At 33.9% G+C, this 5120-nt stretch overlaps 1 long non-coding RNA gene across 2 annotated transcripts; it reads right to left on the bottom strand.

The window, feature by feature from the left end:
* Positions 1–3068: 3068 nt before the first annotated feature.
* Positions 3069–5120, bottom strand: LOC106937294 (uncharacterized). 2 transcript variants are annotated; one of them, XR_001422358.1, is made up of 4 exons: positions 5104–5120; positions 4812–4874; positions 3377–3439; positions 3069–3146 (listed from the first exon to the last, which is right to left on the bottom strand). It is a non-coding gene; the product is annotated as an uncharacterized LOC106937294 (long non-coding RNA). The 2 variants fall into 2 exon arrangements; XR_001422359.1 differs by lacking the exon at positions 4812–4874.

Raw genomic sequence — 5120 nt, forward strand, 5'->3', positions numbered from 1 at the left:
AATGGTTGATAATCTCACACAGTCTACTCACCTCTCTTAGAGAAAAACTGGGTTATAAATTAACATTCTTGCCTTTTTCTCTCTCTCCCTCTCTCTTTTTTTGAAAACATGATTTTATAACTTTTTTTAGCAGCACAGTAACTACCACAATCGTTCATGTATTGCACTGATTGCTGCTGAACAGTCACTCTCAAGTGCTCCAAGCAGGAACAAACCATTTAATGCAGATAGGGAGGTTCAGGGCAAATACGGATGTGTGTTTTTTGATCTGGGAGTGGGAACATAAAATTTGTATTGCTAAAAACAATCTTTGAAAATACAATATGATTAATTTTGGAATTGACAGGGCCCCAATTTTCTTTTTAATTTCTATGAACAAAAAATAAATAATTAAATTGTGGAGGGCCCCCTGTCGGTCAGGGCCCTTACAATTATCATTTTTATTTTTTTTTCTTTGGTTACTGAAAATCAGATATTTGAAAATCTATATTAAAGACAGAAAAACACATGAATCAAGTCTCATCTTTTTGACTCTTAAGATTTAAGATGAGCTTCATGATATATTCAATACTATTACCAACCCTATTAAGCTGTGATATTGAAAAAAGACAAAAGTATGTTTCAACCAAAGATAGACTTTATTTTTACTTTTAAAATAAATGGTTGCTAAACACTAGAGATTTTTTTAAAACAAATTAAAATGTTTTCCAGTAGAGAATTTGCTCTAAAAAACTGGAAGTGAAAATAAGCGAACGTTTATTATTGGTTATCTTATGCCTGATGTTCCTAAAATAAACACAATAACATTTTTAACAAGAAATCCACCAATCATGGCTGCTGAGGATTGGTTTGATGTAATAATACCAGGGAAACAGAAAGTCTAAAACTTCTAACAATGTAAAAAGTGTTTGTTTTTTTTAACTACACTGTAAACATAAATTAGTTGAACCAACTTAATTAAATTGCTTCAACTGGCAACAAGGGCTGGACAGTGGTGCAGTTGGTAGCACTGTTGAATTGCAGCAAGAAGGTCCTAGGTTCAATTCTTGGCCGTAGACTCTGTCTGCATGGAGTTTGCATGTTCTCCCTGTGCATGCATGGGTTCTCTTCAGGTACTCCAACCTCTCTAAATTCTCCCTAGGTGTGGTTGTGTTGCTCTGTAACAAACTGGGCAGGTCTGTTAGAGGGCAACCTGCCCAGGGTGTACCCTGCCTCTTGCCCAGAACATTAGCTGCAGATCAGCACCAGCAACCCTCCCAATCCCAATAGGGAAAAGGTGTACAGAAAATGGATGGATGGGTAACAAGTAATTCAATAAAGTTTGTCCAACTTAATTTATTAAGTTTAACCAACTCAAGTTATGTCTATCCAACTCAATTTGCTAATTGTATCTAATTCAATATATTATGATCATCCAACTCAATTTATCAAGTTTATCCAGTTTTTAAGTTTTAAAAAGTTCTCTAAAAAGTGTATTTGAAACAATTAAGTTCATTGCTGCATTCATATCTGATAGCTGATCTCATGAGCCAAACTTCACCAGGGACAGATCCTCCATCCACCAGGCTGCTGAGGTGATGCAGCGGTGAAGCACAACTCATAAGGAGACCTGAGTGTTTAGCATTGCTGTCACAGGTTTGATTCCAGCCTGACGACCTTTGCTGCAACTTCATAAGTCAAGTTGGTTTAACTATTTTTTTCAGTGTACAGGATCTTTGATGAACTAAAATAACATGTTAAAACATACATTTAAAATTATTTAAATTGTAGCTGTATTTTAAGTCTAATGTGAGTGATAATGTAATTTTGGATATTTCTTTTTTTTTTTAGTTTGTAACAACTTAAAAGTTTGAGTTCACTTTCTACAGAATTTAGTTAAAGAGATTTGCGTTATTTAATAGACAAAAATAAATGATTTGAGTAAGATAGTCTTAAATTTGTAATATTAAATACATTTAATGAATTAAGTTCTAAAAACTTAGTAAATAAACTTAATGAATTGAGTGGGACGATCATAATATACTGAATTGGTCAGACATACAATACAGGACTGCTATTGAACTAAATTTTTTCAAGTGAAGTGAAAGTAAAAAGTTTCCTTAAGTCAATTAAGTTAATTGAACACAGAAAAGAAAGTTGTCATCACTAAACCAAATGAATTAAGTGAAATTAATGTAAATAAGTCGATAAAATGAACTACAGCCAAAAACACTTTTTAGAGTTCAGTTCAGACATGATGTCATGATGATGCAATGTTTTCTTCTTGAAGAAAATCTGGACTCCTTGATCCTCACATGGGGAAAAGCAGATGACCACTGAAGGTTGTGTGATGACTTTGACTGTCATGAATCCTTGTGTTTTTCCACTGACGCAAAAACACAACGTCTCCTACCTCTAACAGCAAGGTGGCACTATTACCAGCATTAACACCGAGAGAAGCCTGATGTTCATATCCAAGAACAATATGTTCTCCATTTTTGGACAACGCAGCTCCTGAGCCGTGTGAAGCATGTCCATGTCCATAGATAAAGAACTCAAAGTGGTAGACTCCTCTCACTGGTGCAATAAAAAACCCTGTTGAACATGTTTTTATGTTTTAGTTCAATTTTATAGTTTCCATAAATAATACCAATCATAATGTAAACATTCTGGTACCTGTATTTGGGTTGTAGGCATTTCCAGTGTTTGCTACAACACGCCTGAAGACCAGATTAGTCTGTGCATTAAATGGTCCAATGTCTTCACTACCTGAGTCCAACAAGGAGGCTGAGAAAGCCACTCGATTCACTGTGAGGTCAAAACCTGATTAGGTTTTAATAGTTTCTTATGATCTAAACAATAATATGTTAAGACAAACAGTTGAAAGAATCCACATTAGTCAGTGTTATCTTCAGAACATTTGTCTCTCTTCTTCTTTTACAAGATCAAATTAAATCCTAAAGTCATTCAAAATTTATTAGTATCCAAACAATTTAAAACTTAATGAGCTTTATTTTTTAAATCAGCCTTATGGTGACTGACAGTATTGATGTGACAGTAAGTTTATTTTTAATTTCACAAACCTTCTCCTTCTCTCCTCAGAATCTCCACTTCGTTTCCTGTGTTGTTTGCCTTGACTTTAACACTGATTAGTTCCTCTGCCTGAGCTGAAATGATACAAACAAAAGAGTCATAATGATCACTGAGTCATCATTGTCATGATTTTATGAAATGATTATATCAGCTGAAACCCATAAAATGCTTAATTGGTTTTAGTTGTTCAATCTGATTGAGTTTGAGATGAGAGAAATTGGTAGGTGACACAGAGATGATAAAACAAGATGATATCATTATTATATATTCCTTTTTGTAAGTCAGTTTATCATTATCTAAATACCTTGGTGCTGTTGTTTTAGATTTTCCAGCTCTTTCTTCTGGACCTCCATCTCTCTCTCCTTGACTGAAGAATTGAAGAGAACAAACTTGTACCATGATGTTATTTGATAATAAACATTTAGATAAAACCATCGCTTATTGATGCTATATCTTTCAACTTTGTTAGTGTATTTTACCCAGAAAATGACTGGTAAGATAGATAAGATAAGATAAGATAAATCTTTATTGTCATTGTCACAAGAACAACGAAATTTAAAAAGTGCCGTCAGTCAGTGCATGTGCTGCTCACACTTTACATATACTGTAAGATATCCATAACAAGTAAGTGATAAAAAAAACAACAACAAAAAAAACTAATAAATAAGAATAACCACATTCTGACACACATCATTCATGATGATTAATGGTTATTTTTGATTGCATTTAGTTTTGTTATTGCTGTAGGATAAAAACTGTCTCTGTATATAGTAGGTCAAGCCTACTATATAATTTACTGGGGGACCTTTTTTTTTTTTTTAATTCTACATACACCTTACGCAATAGGAGAGGGTCCACTTTCTCCAAATATATTCAAATGTTAAAACAAATTGAAACTCTTCCTCCCTTCTGGACCCTGGACATTTGGTATGGGTGACCATTTAATTTATTTGTTCAACACACTCTGAAAATAAATTAGTTGAACCAACTTAATTGCATTGCTTCAATTGGTAGAAACTAATTCAATTAAGTTCATCCAACCTAATTTATAAAGTTTAGCCAACTGCAGTTAACTTAGTAAATTGAGTTCTACCCAACTCAATTTACTAATTCTATCCAACACAATATACAATGATCATCTAACACACAGGTGTCAAACTCCAGTCCTGCAGGGCCAATGCCCTGCAACTTTTAGATGTCCTTCTGCTGCACCACACCTGAACAGAATAATTAGGTCGTTAGTGGGGCTCTGGAGAACTGAGCTACACAATGAGGAGGTAATTAAGCCATTTCATTCCAGTGTTTTGTACCTGTGGCACATCTAAAAACTGCAGGACAATGACCCTTGAGTATGACACCCCTGATCTAACTCAATTCATTATGTTTATCCAACTCAATATGTCATGATCGTCTGACTCAATGGATTAAGTTCATCCAATTTAGCTTAAGTGTCCATTAGATGAACTACAACCAGAGTGTGATGATCACTGAATCATCATTGTCATGATTTTATGAAATTATTATTTTAGCTGAAACCCACACACTGCTTAACCCTTGTGTGTGCGAGAACTGAGGCAAATGTAGAGGTCTATGGAAAATGATACAGGTTTTACATGTGTGGGGTTGGTTGGACCCCATTTCGACATACAAGGGTTAATTAGTGACACAAAGATGATAAAAAAGATGATATCATTATTTACTATTTAATTTTGTAGGTCAGGTTATCATTATCTAAATACCTTGGTGCTGTTGTTTTAGCTTGTCCAGCTTTTTCTTCTGGACCTCCAACTCTCTTTCCTTGTCTGAAGAATTGAAGAAAACAAACTTTACAATAACATTTAATAGAGTTCAAGTTAGGCAAAAAAAAAGAAAAAAAAGAAAAGAACTTTGAACACAGTACAGGTTTCTGCCCTCTGTTTGCATTATTAAAATATCTTTCAAACTGTAACATTTATTCAACATTGAAAATCTAAAATCCTTCTAAATTTATTTTTTCAGTGTTTTACTTCTACATTTTTCTTTCTTTCATACCTTGTTGCTGTTGTTTC

The sequence above is a fragment of the Poecilia latipinna genome, unplaced genomic scaffold (assembly GCF_001443285.1).
Source record: "Poecilia latipinna isolate Pla-1442-1.1 unplaced genomic scaffold, P_latipinna-1.0 Scaffold2313, whole genome shotgun sequence".
NCBI classification, from domain to species: domain Eukaryota; kingdom Metazoa; phylum Chordata; class Actinopteri; order Cyprinodontiformes; family Poeciliidae; genus Poecilia; species Poecilia latipinna.